At 38.8% G+C, this 21,622-nt stretch overlaps 1 protein-coding gene and 1 long non-coding RNA gene across 6 annotated transcripts in view; one reads left to right on the forward strand and one right to left on the reverse strand.

Moving 5' to 3' along the window:
• The window catches only part of UNC13B (unc-13 homolog B), a 239,625-nt gene that overhangs the window by 94,031 nt on the left and 123,972 nt on the right, over window positions 1–21,622 (forward strand). The gene's annotated exons all lie outside the window — the stretch shown is intronic.
• Window positions 1–21,622, reverse strand: part of LOC309633148 — a 108,415-nt gene that overhangs the window by 6,315 nt on the left and 80,478 nt on the right. Inside the window, exon 2 of the long non-coding RNA XR_014247347.1 lies at window positions 1,471–1,529. This is a non-coding gene — a long non-coding RNA (uncharacterized lncRNA). The remainder of the gene's footprint in view (window positions 1–1,470; window positions 1,530–21,622) is intronic.

Genomic DNA, 21,622 nt, shown 5'->3' on the forward strand with positions numbered 1-21,622 from the left:
CTAACAGATATGTTAGAAAGAATGTAAAAATAAAAATATAGATGAATCAACAACCGGAAGGTACATCAGTACCACAATAGTAAAAAAGAGGAGGAGGGAAAGAAAAAAAAAAAGGGTTTTGGGGGAAGGCCTTGGCTGTGGAGGGCGGGGCCTAAGCAAGGGTGAGGTTTGGGTGGTGGGTGGGGCCAATGCTCAGGACTCACAGGGTTGGAAAAGGCCCTGGGGGCTGTGTGGGGTGGGGCTTAGGCTCAAGGAACAGTAGGGGCCCAGGTGTGCCCCCCACCCCTGCTCTCAAAGGGCAGGGGACCTCACCTGGGAGCCCAGCAGGCTTCCTGGGCTCGAGTGGGCGGGGCAAATGCCCTCCTCTCTCGCCACTCCGGTCTGGGGTCTGGGAGGGCCCCTCCCGCCTGCCTCTCCTGATCTCCCCGGCCTCCCTCCTATGCCCAGAAAGACCCACACAGCCTGGAGGGGGCTTGGAGGGCAGGGGATCGCCCTGGGAGCTCAGTAGGCTCCCTGGGCCTGAGTGGGCGGGGCAGTCACTCTCCTCTCCTCTTCCGCTCCTCCGGGATGGCCCCTCCCGCTTACCTCTCCTATTCTCCCCTCGGCCTCCTTCCTGTGCCCCCAGGACTCACGCAGCCTGCACGGGGCTTGGGGGGAAGCAGCTTGGGAACTCAGCAGCCTCCGTGGCCTGAGTGGGCCAGACTCCCTCCCACCTGCCTCTCCTGATCTCCCTGGCCTCAGGGGCACCCATCTTGTCTGGCCTCCACTTCTCCTCTCCCCTTGGTCCCCCTACGTCCTACTGGCTCACTCTGGGGTTCCTCCCGTCTCCTTGGGGGTCAGAGCCCCCCATCAGCTGCCAGCAGGCGCCGTAGTTGTGGGGAGACACTCTCTAATATATTTTTTTTTGAAAAATTTTAAACTGTAAGTTTAAAAAGGAAAGTGGCATTTACCCTTTACTAGATTCAGTAATTAACATCTTGCCACATTTGCTTCTCTTCCTCGCTACCACTCTTTCCCATATCTGTCCCCCTATATACATATGTAAAAATACACATGTGTATTTTCTGAATCATTTGAATATAAGCTTCAGACTTTATGACACATCAGCATGTGTCTCCTAAGAGATAGAACAGTCTATATAACTAAAATACCATTATCAGAATCAAGAAATTTAACATTGCTACAATAATATCTAATATACAGTTCATATTCAGAATTCCCCAATTGTCCCCCAAGTATTTTTATAGCCATCCTCCCCCACCAGCGTATGATCTAATCAAGAATCACACATTTTTATTTGGTTGTCCTGAGTCTTTGACTCCTTTAATTAAAAAAAAACTTGCCTTTTTAGTCATTTATGACACTTTTTTTTTTTCAATCAGAAAAATATTTTATTCTAATTATAATGTCTACTGCAGATGGCAGTGTACACTAGTACAGGTTTCTGGGAAGCCATTTGGCAATACATACCAAGAGCCTTTAAAAATTCATGACCTTTGATTCAACAGTTGAATTTCTGGAAATTTGTCCTAAATAATCAAGAAACAGACAAGGATTTGTATAGAAAGATGTTCATTGCAAAATTATTTAAATAGCAAAATTTGAAAATGACTTAATAGTTAAACAACAGTAAATGATAATAGTCATAAGATTTGAATATTCTTTGAATAATGTATTGGGGAAATTTTCATGAAACTAAGTTAGAAAGTATACAAAACTCTTACCCTTTGTATATGTGTATGTGTATATGTATATACATATGTACATATGTAACTGAAGAGTTTTTGCATACCCCTAAAATTCATATGTGGAAGCTCTAGCCCCCAGTATTTGGTGATAGGGCCTGTGAGGAGATGATAAAGGTTAAATGAGATCATAAGAATGAGGCTGTAATCTGATAGGACTGATACCCTTTTAAGAAAAGGAGGAGACAACAGAGCTTTCCGTGTGCGGACATAGCAAGAAGGTGGCCATCTGCAAGCCAGAAAGAGAACTTTCATCAGGAAGCAAATCAGCCGGCACCGTGATCTTGGACTTCCTAGCCTTTAAACTTGTGGGATACAAATTTCTGTTGTTTAAACCACCTAGTCTGTGGTATTTTGTTATGGCAGCTGAGCAGACTAGTACAGATTTTGGTGCTGAGAGGTGGGGTGCTGCTGCAACAAATACCTAAAATTGTGACAGTGGCTTTGGAAGTTTGGGTAATGGGCAAAAAGGCTGGAAGGATTCTGAGGTGCATGCTAGAAAGAGCCAAGGTTGCTATGAAGGGACTCTTGGCAGAAATATGGATGTTAAAGGTTGTTCTGGAGAAGTGTCAGATGGAAATGAGGAACGGTTTATTGGAAACTGGAGGAAAGGTGATCCTTGTTATAAAGTGGCAATGAACTTGGCTGAATTGTTCGAGTGTTTTGTGAAAGGTAGAGTTTATAAGTGATCAGATTGGGTGTTTAGCAGAGGAGATTTCTAAGCTAAGCAATGAAGGTGTGGCTTGGGACTTCCTTACTGCTTGTAATAAAATGCAAGAGGAGAGGGTTGAATTGAAGAAGGAATTGTTAAGTAAAAAGGAACCAGAACTTGGAGATTTGGAAATTCTTAGCCTATCCTTAGCCTATATATTGTGAAAAATGAGAAATCTTGTTCTGAAGAAAACACTAAAGAGATCATGGGTGTGACTCATGGACTAAACCAGCCATCAGCAGAAGCCAGGAATAGAGATGGAATTATACCAGCAGAGACATTGCCAGTTTCAACTAAAGGGGACAGAGAAAGAGGGATGGAATGAAGGAAGGCTGTTGGATTTCTTGGATTCTACAAGACTAGATCATAGAGTTATTTGACGTAAACGTGTGCTATTGAGGAAAGGCAAGAGTGACCCGGAAGGTGATTTGGAGAATATCAGGGCTGCCAGTCTTAGCACAGGCCCAAGGGACAGAGATGTTTCCTTTTGTTTCAAAGGGTGGCCACCACAGAGAGCTATGGGGCCAGGGCCACTCTGTAGAGCTGAGTGAGTAACAATGCCACCCCAGTGGAAGGTGTGTCATTGAACCGAAGAGAATTATTCTCTAGACTTAAGATCTAATGGAATTTGCCTTGCTAGGTTTTGGACTTGCTTGGGACCTGTTACTTCTTCTTTCCTATTTCTCCCTTGTGGAATGGGATTATCTTTCTGTCCCACCATTGTATTTTGGAAGCACATGTTTGGTTTCACAGGTTCACAACTGGAGAGGAATTTTGCCTCAGGATGAATCATAACTGGATTCTTACTCATATATAATTTAGTTGATATTTAAATGAGTTTTTGGACTTTAGAGTTGATGCTGGAATGAGTTAAGACTTCTGGGGCTGATGGAATAGAATGAATGTATTTTGCATGTTATAAGGACATGAATTTTGGGGGGCCAGAGGCAGAATGCTAGGGCTGAATTGTGTCCCCCTAAAATTCATATGTTGAAGCCCTAACTCCCAGTGTGATTGTATTTGGAGATAGAGCCTGCGAAGAGGAGTTGTAGGTTAAATGAAGTCATAAGGGTTGAGCCCTAATCTGATAAGGCTGGTGCCCTCTTAAAAAGAGGAAGAGACAACAGTGCTCTCTCTGCCATGTGAGGATACAGTGAGAAGGTAGCCATTTGCAAGCTAGGAAGAGAGTTCTCACTGAACTCTGCTAGAACCTTGATCTTTGGCTTTTTGGCCTCCAGAGACTGAAAACATTAATTTCTGTTGTTTAAGCCACCTAGTCTATGGTATTTTGTTATGGCAGTCTGAGCAGACTAATATACTTATTGTAAATATATCTGTACAATTAGGGGGAGAATACCTAGAAAGAGAAGCACTAAAATACTAACCAAATTTGTCTCTGATATGTGGGATTATGACTTTTTAAACCCCTTTTTTGCATTTCTTACATTTCCTAAATATTTAACAATGCACTAGTTTTAATAGTTAAAGGTTATTAACAAGAGTAATGGAGTAGTTGAATCCTTGTTCTAGATGTGGGTTTGCTGCTGTCTCTCTGAGAGACTTTGGACGTCTTTCCATTGTCTATTTCAATTTCTTGATGTGTAAAATGGGAGAGTTGGTCTAAATGATCTCTAGGACTCTTTTAGCTGTAATATCATGGGACCCTATAACTTCCTAGTCCTGAGATTTCTTCATGTGGGTGGTCCCTCCACTATCTTCTCCACTAGGGTCAGTTCTCTGCATTCACTTGTGACATGTCTTCAAAATATTTTCAGAAATCACTGGGCTACTGCTCTAAAGAAACCCTTACTCTTATCTTTGATATGAAAGTTTCTTTGGCCCCAATTACATCTTAAAAATGATGAGATTCTTTAAAAGTATTGGGGCGAACTATATGCTTCTTCCCAATGTTTTCTTTGGGGCCAAACCTTTCTGATGGTGAATTTAACATTCAGTAAAAACACTTCGCATTCACTTTTATCTTAGGATATTTTAGTCTCCTTTGGTAACTGTAATATATGTAGATATGTCATAGGGTGATATTACATTATGTCCACATGTTTTTTTTATCCCCTGTGTTATTGCTAGTTCTTGTTCCCATTACTTCAGGGAAAGATATGGAAGGCAAGAGCTGAAGAAATGGTCTTTGGGGCTTTAGTAACTGAAAGCCTAGGACTTGAGGGGAATGTTCAAAATGTTTTGAATAACTGTTATGGGAGGAAGCAGAGATTCACCATAATCTCCCTCTTCCTGAGTAAGAGAAGCCTTCCTTGACTTGAGTGAGAGGAGAGAAGGTTGACCAGAGTAGACACATTGGGACCTTGTGTCTACTTTCTGGGTGGTACTAGTGAACAGTAGGACTCCAAAGAGGGAATGGCTGGATGCTATCTCTAGGCCAGTGGGTCCCTATTGAGATTCCCATGCTCTAACAAGTCGCACATGCTGCAGAATGAGTCCTGGGCTCTCTAGAAGTAGCCAGTGAGACTCTGGTTCTAATGAAGCCACTTGGGCAGGATTAAGAGAGGTCTCAAGTGTTTTCTGTGTACTAAAGACCAAGGACTAGAGGCCATTTGGGATATTTCAGTGAATGCCATTACACAAAGACACACCTATGCCATGAGCAGTCACTTCACTGCAATGTCTTATTCTCACACTAAGTCAGTGTTTGGAGCAGTCTTCATGGATAGGTAAGACATACATTGAGATTCTGAAGATGTTTCTGTTTTCTAAGAACAGTAACATCAGTCCTCCTAGGAGAGGTCTTGAGCTTCTCTTTTTGGTTGTTGCTGCCTGTCTGGTTGATACTGCTTGATTCTTCCTGTCCTCTCTTGGGTAGGTGAATGCTTGTTCTCTCATTGAGGTACATTTGTGACTCTCCAGAAGTTACCTCAGAGTACTCTTCAGGGTCCAGTTCCTGGATGTGAGAGATTGCTCTGGTTCAGCCTCTTTCATCCACTATTGACTTCTTCCACCAATAGATGTACTTAGCTTGCTGCTGCTGGTATCCTATCACAAAGAGGCTTTTTTTTTTTTTTTTCAGAGGACAGGCTCTAGGCGCGCGGGCTTCAGTAGTTGCAGCATGCTGGCTCAGTAGTTGTGGCTCGCGGGCTCTAGAGTGCAAGCTCAGTAATTGTGGCGCATGGGCTTAGTTGCTCCGCGGCACGTGGGATCTCCCCGGACCAGGGCTTGAACCCGTGTCCCCTGCATTGGCAGGCGGATTCTTAACCACTGCACCACCAGGAAAGCCCATAGAGGCTTTTTGAATGGGGGGAATATCAAGACAGCTTAGGCCCAACCACATTCCACAAAATTTATTTGACTCCTGAGGAGCTCACTTATTCTTGCTCTGAGAAACAAAGGCAATTTCATTCTATTCTCTATCTCCCAGCTCTGCTTCGTCTCTCCAGTCCTCTTTTTGTCTACTTAGGTAGGTACAGGGTTCAGATCAACAATTCTTCCACCCAAGTAGACCTCCAACCTGTCTGGCTCCCATTCTTGCAAGCAACCCCAGTCTGTGAATCTTGGAACTTCTCCTCACTTGGAATCAGAGAGGAGAAACAGGAGAAGGGACTGTGTAACCTCTCTTCACCAACAACTGCTCTCCCAAAAGGTTGTTTATTCCCACATCAGCATAAACATTCTGCTGGACAGCTGACAAGGGTCCAGTTAAATTGCCTTTCAGAATTTCCTAAAATTTGGATTTGTCTGATTGTTTCTTCATAATTAGTTCTGGTTACTGCAGAGCTGATGTCAGTTTGTCCCTTTATTTGTGATGCTTATGTTAATTATTAGTTCAGATGATGTTATCCAGATCTCTCCACTGTTAAGGTATTTTTTCCGCTTTGTAATTAATAAGTAAACTGTTGGGGCTAGGTGGGTGATACTTTGAGACTGTGTGTGTATAACCTATTTTCTCATAGCCTTTCATCCATTAATTTTAGAATCTATTATGATTATGGCCTTAATTTATTATTATTCAATACATTGCTGGCCACAAAATGATGGTTTTCTATCATGCCTTTACATCGAGTAGCGGTCAGTCTTTTGTTTTTTTTCTGGGTTCAAAACCCTCAACCATTTTTTAATTAATTTTTATTGGAGTATAGTTGCTTTACAGCTGTCAATCTTCTGTAAAGAGCTTTCCCTCTCCTATCCTCCTTTTTTATGACTATCACTATGGACTCATGAATTCTTTTTTTAACTCAATGTTTTATAATCCAGTTCTGTCATTCTCTTTGATGTTCACATTGTCCCAAATTTGGCCTATGGGAGTCCCTTTAAAATCAGATCCTGTGTTCTTTTGATGTGACCCCGTCATTTTTTTGACCATTTCCTTCCTTTCCTGGTATAAGATGTTCCAGGCTCATCTTGTCCTTTCTCTGCCTCAGTTCTAGAATAAGGCATTTCTCCAATGAACCCTGGCTCCTTTTAGTGGGGGACGGTATTTAGAAATCAAGGTATTCAAACTTCAATCTTCAGTAAGGATATTTATACCTATGTCTTGTCAAGGAATGCAGCAGCACACTGTGTTGCCACACCAAATAGTCTTATGACTACTAAGTTCTACAACTTTCTGCTATATTCAATTTTTATACATGTCTGCTTTGCCCACCCACTGTATTATCAGTGACAGTATCACTGGCTGCAATTGAGAAATGAATCAAAAGTGAATCAGCATCTGGCAAGGACTTGATGAGATGAGTACTCACATATTCTGCCAGGGTGTGTAAATTAGTACAACCCTTCTAACTCAGTAATTTCACTTCTAGGAACTATTCAGGGAAAATAACTTGAGATGCAAAGGGACATTTATGATTAGGTTTTAATTATAATGGAGAAAAATTGCAAAATTAATGGAGGAATGGGTAGTTGTGGCATTTCCATATAATGGAATAATATGTTTTTAAGTAATTTTTTAAGATACAGAAAACAATTATGTGAATAAGTTTTTAAAAATGAGTAACCTAAACTGATTAAGTAGGATCCCAATTATCTAAAAAATATATACTCATAAGCATAGGAACAAAACCTAGGAAATATTTTTAATAGTGGCTCTTGGTGGTAGGATTGTGGGTAAATTTTTTTTTTCTTTATACTTTTTTGTACTTTCTAAATTTTCTCCAAATGCATTTATTTTATGATAATTTAAAAACTAATAAATGTTTATTAAAAAAAAGATCCCAGGCCTGACAATATAGAGACAGGTCATTGTAGATTTACTTTTTTAGTTTGGATTTGAGATTTAATTGAATGATGGTTGGTTGTGGAGGTTGACACAGTTTTTAGTTCAACAGTACTAGTGATTCCTTCATTGAGAGTTCTAACTAGCTCTTAAAGTTGTGTCTCTTCTGTTAGTAATATCCGTAAGGTCTCTCCTAACAAATTACTATGGCTGAAATAAGTTTTGGGGCCTGTTTTTTCATTTGTAATATGACCTTTAAGCGAGCTTGAAATTTTGATTGAGATACAGCCCATCATTGATGTTTCAAAGAGGTTTCTCCGATTGTCTATGAAAGGTTTGCTTCACTGCTTTTGTTACAATATTGCCTATTAATAGTGCCGTGTCAGATCATAAACCAAAATTTCCTGAGTATGAATCAGTCTTTTAAATTAGTAAAATAGGGCATAACTCAACATATTGTTTAAAATTTTTCTTAAAGAATGCGTCAGTTCAGAACAGTTGGATGTTAGTCACATGTATGAATAACAGTGACCAAACATTCAGAAGCATTGTCAGTAATACAGTTTGCCTACCTTGTTATGATATCTTATTTGACCACCACTAACTTCAAAAGGATTTCTTTTACCAGCATGCCCAGAAGAGACACTTTTATGTAAAATGTCTTGCCCTTTTTTCCTTTTCAACTCTTAGTGTTATATTTCCTGGTGATCCATCGTGCTGATATTATTGATCCTTAGGAAGCATGAGGTGTTAGTGCTTCCCACTACTCTTAATCCATCAGGCCTGACATGCTGTATCCCTAGTCTGCACTACACTCAAATATTCCTCTTATGTCATATTATTCTTGGTCTCCATCCAAAACTGTCCACTGCCATGCTATGACTTGTCTTATTTTTAATATTCTACCTGTTTGGGGAGGCAGAGAAATAGGCCATTCTATATGTATACCAGATATTCCTCACCTGAAAGATTAGATTACTGCCTGCTCTACAGATGATGGTGTAATTCCCCTGCTAGAATCAACCAAATACAAAACTCTGGGCAGGTACAGCCAATGCTGCTATTAGTTCCATTTCTCTACCTACCTCAAACAAGACTAGATTTATGCTTGTGGGGTATTCTCGTTGCCTCTCGATGAGGAACAGGACTTGTTTTCCTAGTCAGGTGATGATGAACTCTAGCAGAACATGAAATTTTTTTAAAATTAATTTATTTGTTTTTATTTTTGGCTGTGTTGGGTCTTCGTTGCTGCGCATGAGCTTTATCTAGTTGAGGCAAGCAGGGGCTACTCTTCGTTGTGATGTGCAGGCTTCTCATTGTCGTGGTTTCTCTTGTTGCAGAGCACGGGCTCTAGAGCACGGGCTCTAGAGTGCAGGCTCAGTAGTTGTGGCGCACGGGCTTAGTTGCTCCGCGGCATGTGGGATCTTCCCAGACCAGGGCTCAAACCCATGTCCCCTGCATTGGCAGGCGGATTCTTAACCACTGTGCCACCAGGGAAGCCCAGAACATGAAATTTTGTCCACCTCTTTCTGGTGGGTCCATGCCGGAAAGAGTGGACCCATTGGCAAATACTCACTGTGTCAAGGCATGATCATGTACAGCAAACTATGGGACTGTCTGTCACTCTAGCACTTTACCAACTTTACCAACTTGACCAACTTGAGAGGACCTGACACTTCTGACCATCAGACCTAACTATCTTGCACAGCTCCAGATAAAAAGGAAGCTTGGCTGGTACCAGATCCTGTGGTCTGTTCTTTAGCAATTTGTTTTCTGTATTACGTATTTTCCAGATGACAGTAGCCACCATGCTGATAGCCCCTGCCTATCAAGAGGTCCATCTGTTAGAGAACTTAGTGACCTCACAGTCACAACTAGTATTAGCTTTCAAGAGCATGTAGTAGGTAGATCTTTCTTGAAGGGATAAAGAATCCCTTACCATAACTTTTGAAGGGACAGAACCCAGCCTATCCTCTATATCCTTTTGCAGTGTCATGTTGCTGTTCCATGGCAGGCCCCTTCAAGACATTAGCACAAATGGTATAGATCAGGGGTCCCCAACCCCTGGGCCACAGACCGGTTAGGAACTGGGCTGCACAGCAGGAGGTGAGCAGCAGGCGAGCAAGCGAAGCTTCATCTGTATTTACGCCGCTCCCCATCGCTTGCATTACTGCCTGAGCTCTGCCTCCTGTCAGATCAGTGGCAGCATTAGATTCTCATAGGAGCTCAAACCCTGCTGTGAACTGCACATGCGAGGGATCTAGGTTGCCCGCTCCTTATGAGAATCTAATGCCTGATGATCTGAGGTGGAGCTGAGGCAGTGATGCTAGCACTGGGGAGTGGCTGCAAATACAAATTATCATTAGCAGAGAGGTTTGACTGCACAGAGACCATGATAAATCAGTTGCTTGCAGACTCATATCAAAACCGTGTCAGTGAGTGGCAAGTGAAAACAAGCTCAGGACTCCCACTGATTCTGCATTATGGTGAGTTGTATAATTACTTCATTATATATTACAATGTAATAATAATAGAAATAAAGTGCACAATAAATGTAATGTGCTTGAATCATCCCAAAACCATCATCCCCCCACCGATCTGTGGAAAAATTGTCTTCCACGAAACTGGTCCCTGGTGCCAAAAAGATTGGGGACCACTGGTATAGATGATCTGATTTGCAAAGCAGAAATAGAGACACAGAGAGAACAAATGTATGGATAAACAAACGTATGTATACCAAGGGGGGTGGGTAGGATGAATTGGGAGATTGGGATCGACATATATACACTACTGATACTATGTATAAAATAAATAACTAATGAGAACCTACTGTATAGCTCAGGGAACTCTACTCAATGTTCTGTGATGACCTAAATGGGAAGGAAACCCAAAAAAGAGACGGGGATATATGTATACCTATAGCTGATCACTTTGCTGTACAGTAGAAACTAAAACAACATTATAAAGCAACTATACTCCAGTAAAAGTAAATTTAAAAAAAGACATTAGTACGGTCTGCTAGAACTTCTTTTTTTAATTATTAAAATTTTTATTTTATTTATTGAATTATAATTAACGTACAATATTATATTAGTTTCAGGTGTATAACATAGTGATTTGATATTTTTATACATTATGAAATGATGACCACAATAAGTCTAGTTACCATCTGTCACCATACAAAGTTGTTATAATATTATTGACTATATTCCCTATGCTGTGTATTACATCCCTGTGACTTACTTATTTTATAGCTGGAATTTTGTACCTCTTAATCCCCTTCACCTATTTCATCTATCTCCCTACCCTCTTCCCCTCAGGCAACAACCAGATTGTTGTCTGTATCTATGAGTCTATTTTTGTTTTGCTTGTTCATTTGTTTTGTTTTTTAGATTCCACATATAAGTGAAATCATATGGTATTTGTTTTTCTTTGTCTGTCTTACTTCACTTAGCATCATGCCCTCCAGGTCCACTTGCATTGCTGCAAATGGCTAGATTTCATTCTTTTTAATGGCTGAGTAATGTTCCATTGTGTGCATGTATGTGTATAAATATATACACACCATATATATGTGTATACACACACATACCCCCCACATCTTCTTTAACCATTTGTCAATGGACACTTAGGTTGCTTCCATATTTTGGCAATTGTAAATAATGCTGCTGTAAACATGGTGAATTAGTGTTTTTGTTGTCTATTTGGTAGTTCTAGTTTTAGATTTTTGGGGAACATTGGTAGTTCTCTTTTTAGATTTTTTTGGGAACCGTTTTCCATGGTGACTGCACCAATTTACATTCCCACCAACAGTGCACGATGGTTCTCTTTTCTCCACATTCTCACCAACACTTGTTTCTTATCTTTTTGATAATAGCCATTGTGACAGGTGTGAGATTGTTTTGATTTGCATTTTCCTGATGATTAGTGATGTTGAGCATCTTTTCATGTGCCTGTTGGCCATCTGTATGTCTTCTTTGGAAAAATGTCTGCCCATTTTTAAATCAAGTTGTTTGTTTTTCTGATATTGAGTTGTCAGGATTTCTATTAGCTTTCTAAACCATGCCCTGCACTGAAATTGGGGTATAGGTGCCCAAGATAGTCCTGGGAGACCGGAGAAATTATAAAACTCAATCCTGTACCTCAGTCTCCTCTGGGACACTGCCACCCTGCATTTAAATACACATTTATCTACTCCTCAAAACCATAATATAATACTTATGCTATTCATAAGTTCAAGGCTTTATAAGTGGGCTGTTTAGTCCCTACACCAGCTGACCTTTAGCTCTACCCATTGCAGTGTTACCTCATAAAAGAAATGTTTTAACTCTATAACTTTCACAGTCGTTTTTGTCATAATGTGAATTTCAATATATATCATGGATTTTGAGGGTTCTGTTTATTGCCCTCTAGGTTAAAATTCTGCTTTCTCAAGTCAGCTGTGATTAAAAGTTGCAGAATATATTGGTTTCCTTGTTAGTTATGAATTCTTGGTAGCCACTTTACATGGTATTGGGAAGAGCAGCACGGAGAGATTTTTTTCAGATCTCCCAACCGGTTATCTTTTTCTGCATCACTTATTTCTAGGAAGTGGGTGAACTGGGGTTAAAACTTCCGTTTGACTCTAAGGTCCATGTTCTTTCCACTGTACAACCCCTTGATGGCAAAAATCTCATGGGATCTGTTGGGTTAGCCAAAAAGTTCATTTGGTTTTTTTCCGTAAGATGGCTCTAGTAGCGCTTAGTTGTCTTTAACTTCTTTCAAAACAATTTTGTTAGATCGTATTGTGACAGCTGTCATATCAGCGTGCATTTAAAAAGAAAACATCAAAATTGGTGAATTTTTGTGTAGCCATTTTAATATTGAAGATGGAAGAAAACATTTTCAGCATATTATGCTTTATTATTTCAAGAAAGGTAAAAACGCAACTGAAATGCAAAAAAAAAAAGATTTGTGCAGTGTATGGAGAAGGTGCTGTGACTGATCGAACCTGCCAAAAGTGGTTTGTGAAGTTTCATGCTTGAGATTTCTCTCTGGACAATGCTCCATAGTCAGGTAGACCAGTTGAAGTTGATAGCGATCAAATCGAGACATTAATTGACAACAATCAGTGTTATACCACGCGGGAGATAGCAGACACACTCAAAATATCCAAATCAAGTGCTGAAAATCATTTGCACCGGTTTGGTTATGTTAATCTCTTGGATATTTGGGTTCTACATAAGTTAAGCGAAAAAAACCTTCCTGACCGTATTTCCGCATGCGAATCTCTACTTAAATGTAATGAAAACGTTCCGTTTTTAAAACAAATTGTGATGGGTGATGAAAAGTGGATACTGTACGATAATATGGAACAGAAGAGATTGTGGGGCAAGAGAAATGAACCGCCACCAACCACACCAAAGGCTGGTCTTCAAAGAAGGTAATGTTGTGTATATGGTGGGATTGGAAGGGAGTCTTCTATTATGAGCTCCTTCCGGAAAACCAAACAATTAATTCCAGCAGGTACTGCTCCCAATTAGACCAACTGAAAGCAGCACTAGACAAAAAGTGTCCAGAATTAGTCAACAGAAAACACATAATCTTCCATCAGGACGACGCAAGACCACATGGTTCTTTGATGACCAGGCAAAAACTGTTACAGCTTGGCTGGGAATTTCTGATTCATCCACCGTATTCACCAGACATTGCACCTTTGGATTTCCATTTATTTCAGTCTTTACAAAATTCTCTTAATGGAAAAAGTTTCAATTCCCTGGAAGATTGTAAAAGGCACCTAGAACAGTTCTTTGCTCAAAAAGATAAAAAGTTTTGGGAAGATGGAATTATAAGGTTGCCTGAAAAATGGCAGAAGGTAGTGGAATAAAAGGGTGAATATGTTGTTCAATAAAGTTCTTGGTGAAAATGAAAATTTTATCTTTTATTTTTACTTATAAACCAAAGGAATTTTTGGCCAACCCAATATTTTGCTGTTCAGAAACACATTGGCTACTGCCTTTTTATTTTTTAATTAATTAATTAATTATAATTTATTTTTTGTCTGTGTTGGGTCTTCGTTGCTGTGCGTGGGCTTTCTCTAGTTGTGGCACGCAGGGGCTACTTTTCCTTGAGGTGCACAGGCTTCTCATTGCGGTGGCTTCTCTTTTTTTTTAATTTTTTAATTTTTTTTAACATCTTTATTGGAGTATAATTGCTTCACAATGGTGTGTTATTTTCTCCTTTATAACAAAGTGAATCAGCTATACATATACATATATCCCCATATCTCCTTCCTCTTGCGTCTCCCTCCCACCCTCCCTATCCCACCCCTCTAGGTGGTCACAGAGCACCGAGCTGATCTCCCTGTGCTATGCAGCTGCTTCCCACTAGCTATTGGTTTTACATTTGGTAGTGTATATATGTACATGCCACGGTGCTTCTCTTGTTGCAGAGTGTGGGCTCTAGGTGCGCGGGCTTCAGTAGCTGTGGCTTGCGGGCTCTAGAGTGCAGGCTCAGTAGTTGTGGCACATGGGCTTAGTTGCTCCGTGGCATGTGGGATCTTCCTGGACCAGGGATCAAACCCTGTCCCCTGCATTGTCAAGCGGATTCTTAACCACTGCGCCACCAGGGAAGTCCCTGCCTTTTTATTTTAAAATTAATTCATTTATTGAATAGATAATATGTATACTGGTACCAAAATTTTTAATGTTAAAAAGAATACAGAAAATGGTGTCCCTTCCATTCCCGTACCCAGCTGTTTGGACCCTCTCCTCACAGTCATCATTAGCAGTTTCTTATGAGTCATTTGAGAGGTTTTACACTTGTCTAAACATACATATATACATCAGAGATATCTTTTGATTATTCTTTCCATCCTTTGAATTGGTCTTGCGTACCATTTACTACAATAAAATTTTCATAGCTTACTATATTTGAGATTTGAATACTTCTTGATCGGTGACCCTTTTGGATTCTTACTATGTTTTAAGAATTTATTGAAACCATAGGGAAATAGATGGCTTACTTTCTGGGTTGCTTTCCAGGGCAAAAGTCTGTTTCCCTGAAATCCTGGCCTTGAATACAATAGGAATATTTCCTCTGTCCTCATTCACCCTCCTAGAATGACTTTCACACATTTGTTACTGGGTTAAGAACTTCCTGCAGTTTATTTTCACAGAATGTGTTAGTTTCCTCACTGAGTTTGAATTCTTGGTAGTCACTTTGCATGGTGTTGTGAAGAATTTTTTTCCAGCATACTAAATCAGTGCCTTTTATTTTAAACTTAAAAAAAGAGAAACACAACATTTTCACTACAAAAATCTTAAAATGATTCATAAATGTATAATATAGAAAATGAAAAATTTCTCTGTAATACCGCCTGTCCAATCTACTATGAGATAACTACTTTTCACAGTTTAGTGTGTACTCTTCCAACGTTTTAATTTTTAAAAAATTAAAATTTTAATTATGCATTATTTGAATGTGTGAAAGAGTACATGTAATATATATAAGTTTTGGAGCATAATAATGGAACTACTACCCATGAGCCCATCACCCATTATTTTCTAATAGAGTTTAGTAATGTACTGTAAACTTTCTTAGACTTTCCATTGCTCCCCGAGTGACAGGATTTTTTTTTCTCCACAAGCCTGGTGAATTGCAGGAGGTAGGGACATGGTCTTCTGTTTCTTTTGGAATCTGCACAGCTATTAGTCTCACTCTCTGATGTGTTAGATACCAGGGAATGAAACCTGGTTGTTTGTGCCTGAGAGACTTCATCCTACCTGGATTTTAGGGAAAAACAATTTGGCCTTTCTGGGGAAAAAAAGGAAAACAGTTATTATTGAAAAAGAGTGTAATTTGCAGTATTTGCTGGAAGATAGCGTTCTTTTTTTGGAGGGTTGGAAATTTATTTTCTCCAGAGCTTATAGATTCCTAGGATCCTTCTGTATTTAAGGCTGCTACACTCATATTCTGGTAACTGAGATGTGAGGTCGACAATAGCTAAAGCTTTGTTAGCTATGTTGTAAGGTAATTTATAAGCATGAGAGTGCTCATGTTTATCCTTAGTAGAAATGAAGACTTTTTAGCAGATGCCAGACAGAAAGAGAATTGTCATATTTTCCTTAATTTCTCTTGTGAAGCTTTGAGACTCCAGATAAGCTTTACAGAAAAGAAGTCCAAGGCTCCTAAGTACAAGTTTATCCATCACATCTTTTTGTTTCTTCCTTCCTAAAGGTTTCTCTGTTTTCTTGGAGTATTCTTGTTCTTACTGAGTAGATACATAGACCAGAGAGTATATTTGTGGGGTCCAAGGAAGAATTAATGGGAGGATGCAAAAAATCGGGAGACCTGGCTCATAAACTAGACACAGGTGAGAAGAGGACAAATACACAAATGCAGCACCTTGAATGTTATTTAACTAATGACCTTCAGCAGGTGCATAGTAATAACCTGGAAAGAGAGAGTATAGTGCTGAGGTGGCACAGAATAAGCAAATAGTAAAGAATGGCATAAGTTTGTTCAAAAAGGCTTTCCAAGGAGATGAGTTTAGAGATGACTTTTAAGGAGCTAATTGAGATGTATTGATTGAAAGGAAAGCTTGTTCGTAGTAGGATAAATGAAAAGTATGGGGAAAGGATTTTAAAAATGCCAAATTATATGCTGAGCATATTGGCTTAGAGGGGGTAGAGTGATGTCAAAGTTGTACTTGCTAATCTGCAGAAGGAACTGAGTCCCTCTGCTGTACACAGTTTTCTTCAAAGAGTGAAGATATTCACGGCTGGCCCAGTTTGGCAGATTCACTCTTTTGGGAGCCTTTTCTTTTATTTCTGAACCTAGTGTCCTTGTCACATAGCATCCTCTCTCCTTTTAAATCTGCTGTAGGATTGAAAGTTTTGTGCCACTTAAAATTTTTGTGGCTATGACTAAAGACCTATTTCTGTGAACAGTGGAAGCAGAAGAGCAAGCTTTATGTCACTGATTACTTTCACTTATTTACCAAGGACTACATGCCCTGAAGGAAAGTAGGATTGCATGGCCAGCTGGCCTCTATCCTGCAGATTCTCCCACCTCATCACTTTCCTCTTTACCCCTTCTCATTTCTCAGATCCCAGAAGACAGAGGTCTAGCTCATATTCATTCTTTGCCATTTTTCTTCCACTATTTACACTTTTATCTGAGTCTCCTATTCTGGCTCTTGTTAAAGCATCCTAATCATTCTGGTGTTCCCTGAGAACTGATTCTTGATTACCTCAAACCTAGGGCTAATTCCTCCTGCCCCACTTTATTATTTTTTTTTCCAAAGAACCACATGCATAAGGTTCATTTTTATATCAAAAGATGCAGTGCATGCTATGAGGCACAGTTTTTTTTCACTACCCTATCCTTTAGCCATTCAGTTTCTGCCCGGAAGCAACCACTATTGCCATTTACTGTATATATACGTAAGTATATACATATACTTACCACCTTCACAAATGGTAGTATGCTTTGCACCGTGTTACATGCCTTGCTTTTTTTCACTTAACAATGTATGATATATACTACATGTTGGGATCCAGTCCCTATTAACATGGACATTTTGGAAATCAAGATGAAATTCATTCACATAATATTAACCATTTTAAAGTGTATAATTCAGTGACGTTTAGTACATTCTCAACGCTGTGGGGCTCTTACCTCTATGTGAATCCAAAACGTTTTCATCACCCCTAAAGGAGCCCTGTGGGCTTTAAGCAGTCACTCCTGGTTCCTGCTTAATGCCATGTCCTGGGCAATCACTAATCTACTTTGTGTCTCTATGGATTTACCTATTCTGGATATTTTATGTAAATGGAATCATAAGTATGTGACCTTTTGTGACTGGCTTCTTCAGTTAGCATGTTTTTAAGATTCTTCCAGATTTTAGCACGTATCAGTTCTTTATTCCTTTAATGACTGAATATTCCATTGTATGGATATACCACCTTTTGTTTGTCCATTCATAGTTGATGGACATTTGTTTTTTACCCCAACTTTTGGATATTGTGAATAGTGCTGCTGTGAACAATTATGTGCAAGTATTTGTTTGAATGCCTGTTTTCAATTCTATTGGGTATATACTTAGGATTGGAATTGCTATTAACAGACATTTAAGTTGCTTCCAATATATGCTGGTACAGTGCTTGCAGTTGATATCATTTCACATATATGATTTCATACATGTATGCATATTGGATGAATAGCTAGTAGTGAGATTACTGGGTCAAAGCATTTTACATTTAACAATGCATTTAACATTTTGGAAGATACTACAAAATAATCCTCTCTAGAAGCTGTACTATTTTCACCCCCACTAGCAAAGTATGAGAGTGCTTTCTCCTCCCTGGCCTTTAGTTATAGCCAGCCTTCCTACTAATCTTGTTGCAGAGAGCCACAAGCAACAGTTCCTGTGCTGTGATTCACTCAGAATCTCCTTCCTGCTTGCCTGCTTAGCCTGTCTTTTCTTCCTCTACCGTCTTGGGCCTTTTATTTCCTGACTTCCTATTTTGGCTCTTGAAAACTGGTCCCTCCTCTTTGTTTGGTGTCCTGTTCAAATTTCCTTCTCTGGTTTATCAACTTGTGTTTCTGCTTATATTTTAGTTTTGGGCAATTCCTTTCAGTTTGTTTTCAGTAGTAATACCTTGGAAATAGAGAGGGAAGTGTTAAGGAGGCAAAGAAGCAAATGGTTAAGAATGGCATGTAGTTTGTTCAGGAAGGCTTTCCAGAGAGATGAGTTTAGAAATGACTTTTGAAGAAGCTAATCAGAATGTACCAATTGAAAAGAAAGATATTCATAGTAGGATAAATGAAAAGTATGAAAGGAGAATTCAAAAGGTAATCCACTCCACTCTCTCGCTCCTGGCCAAGGAACCTCTTCCTGGCTGGAACTACTCTTTCCTGGGTAGTGGGAGTAAAGTATTAATCCACATCTTCTGGTATGTCTCGTCCAGGACTCGGACTCTCAGACAGGAAAATATACTAGTTATGGCCTCCTTAGACTGTAGGGAGTCTTATTTTAGTAATAGGGCAGTGCAGTGGGTCTAGGACTTCTGTCAGTAAGAGTGGGTGATGAGTTATACATTGTACATGTGGTATTGGTGGGAACAGTTGATACTGATGCTAATTATAGGTGCTGGCAAACTAACAAAGAAAAGAGAGACTATAACAATATGGTTTGGCTGTTAAAAATAATGTTAATTGTAGTCTTCTGACTCACTTATTTATTTATTTATATCCTGCCATCTTCCAGAAAGAATTTGATGCGGCTAATTGCAGTCATTACATCAATTCATTATCATTTCTGTTCAATTACTATGTTACACAATTATGCATGTTAAAAATGTCAGGTTAATGTATCAAAGTTTTATTTGATTATAACATTTAAGTACCTAATCTGAGCATAGTGTGTGTTGTGTGTGTGTGTGTGTATATATATATATATATATATGTGACTGTTATTCCCATAAAAGCATGGTCATCTTACAGCTTCTTATTATAGATTTTATTGGTACAAAGTGGTAAGAAATGAGTTTGATTGATAAAACATGATTGACAGAATTATGGTAGACATCAACAATTGATAGACTTGTTCATTACACAAACAGTTATTGGACACCTCTTCCTCATGCCAAGAATCATGCTAGGCACTGGGGGTATAGAGATTAAAAGTCCTTGATCTCAAGGAGCTCAAGTCCAGAGAGGAAGAAACATGTAGCTAGTACCGTGTGATAAGTAAATGGTGGAGGAGTATAGAGGAAGAAAACTTAATCCAAATTTGGGATGGTTAGGAATAGCTTCCTAGAGAAAATGATATATAAATTGAAAAAAAAAGTTTAAAATCAAAGTCCATATATTTCATTATGGTTCACTCTTTGTGTTATACATTCTATGGGGTTTTTCTCTTTTTTTCTTCCCGTTTTATTAAGATATAATTGACATACAGCACTGTATAAGTTTAAGGTGTACAGTGTAATGATTTGACTTACATACATCCTGAAATGATTATCACAATAAGTTTTGTGAATGTCCATCATTTTGTATAAATACAAAATAAAAGAAAAAAATTTTTGTGATGAGAACTTAGGATTTACTCTTAACAACTTTCATATATAACATACAGTGGTGTTAATTATATTTATCATGTTGTGCATTACATCCCTACATATTGTATGGATTTTGATAAATACATACTGACACATATCCACCCCAATAGTATCATACAGAATAGTTTCATTAACCTAGAATTCTCCTGTGCTCTACCTATCCATTCTCCTCTCCCTGCAAAACTCCAAAATAAACTGAGCTTTAAAAGATGAGTCGGAGTCAGTCAAGGAAAGGAGAAAAGAGTTTATGGTACTAGGACACTAAGATGAAAAAGCATCACTTAAGTATGTTAAATTCTGGATGGCTTGAAGGCAGGAGATAAGAGTGGGGAAGGGGTTAGAGATGAGGCTAGAGAGGCACAGAGTGCTCATGTCAGGAAGGGTTTGAGTGCCATAGCAAGCTGTTTGTATTTTATCTTGAAGACAATGGGGAACCTTTGAAGACTTTATGCAGGAGAATGAAGCAATCAGATGGTGGGTGGTTGTAGTGATGTGAGCAGTTTGCTTGATGCATTAAAGAAATTTAATTGTAGAATGAATATATATATATATATATATATATATATATATATATATATATATATATAAATATATAAACCTCATAAAACAAATGTTTATTTTAATGAATTAATATAAGGCAAAAAATAGACCTTTGCCAGGCACCCCAGAAAGCCCTCCACATGCCTCTTCCCAATCACAGTCTCCTCCTCTGTAAAAATAACTACTGTTCCGACTTTATGATAGTAACTTCCTCGATTTTGTAAATGTGCAAATGGATCCCCCCTCCCATATTATATATTCTTTTAGTACCTCTATGTATTTACCTTTCCTACATCACTTACTCGGTATGTATGATTATTTGATTAATATTTATTTTCTTCTCTAGACCATAAATTTCATGAGTAGGGAAAATGCTTATCTGTGTATCCCCAGTAACCTTGCTCAGTAAAATTAGTTGAATTAATGCATTTCTGTTAAGTGGAATTACTGAGTTAAGGAATATGCACATTTAAAATTTTGTTAGATATTGCCAAATCATACACTAGAAAGATTGTATCTGTTTATATTCCTGGTGTTGATACTCCTTTTCTCACATCCAGCCATATTGCCCTTTCACCCTCCCCTCCCCGTGTCCCTGTATCGCTGAGTCCTTTTCTTCTACAGAGAATTTTGGGCACATTCCAGCTTTTGTTTTAGGTGCTTAGGATATATCAGGAAGCAAAAAGACAAAGATCTTGGGTGGCAGGAGGTAGACAATAAACATAATAATTATACAGGATGTTAGAGAGTGGACCAATAAAAGAGTAGATGGTGAAAAGCAATTGGGAATGCTAGAACTGAAATTGAATTATAATTTTAAATAAGTTGGTTAGTATACAAGCTACAGTGAGATGACTTTTGAGTAAAGACTTGGAGGAAGTGAGGGAAGTAGCAAGTTGGCTGAAAAAGGGTAGCAAGAGGTCTGCTGGGGGTGCTGTAATACTGTTTCTTGATCTGCGTGCTGGTTACTTGAGTGTGTTCACATATTCATTGAGCAGTATGCTTATCATTTGTGTACTTTTCTGCATTTTATAACTCAGTAGAGCTTTCATATTAAAAATGAATGGATGTTGAACATTTCAAAATGCCTTAATAGTACTTACCTAGTTATTCATGGGTATTTCCCTTTGACTTACAAACAGCGATGAATGCATTAATCAATTTCTATTAATAAATCATTTTGCCTTCCTTTAATTTACTTGATTATGGTAAAAGTATTTTTTAAAAGTATTCTTTTGTTATAATGCTATGTTTGATTTGCTTGTATTTTATTTTGGATTTTTATATCTATATTCACAAGGAAGTTTGGTCAATAGTTTCTTTTTGTTATTCCCCTATG

This window comes from Balaenoptera borealis (genome assembly GCF_965194805.1).
Source record: "Balaenoptera borealis genome assembly, chromosome: 8".
Classification (NCBI taxonomy): Eukaryota; Metazoa; Chordata; class Mammalia; order Artiodactyla; family Balaenopteridae; genus Balaenoptera; species Balaenoptera borealis.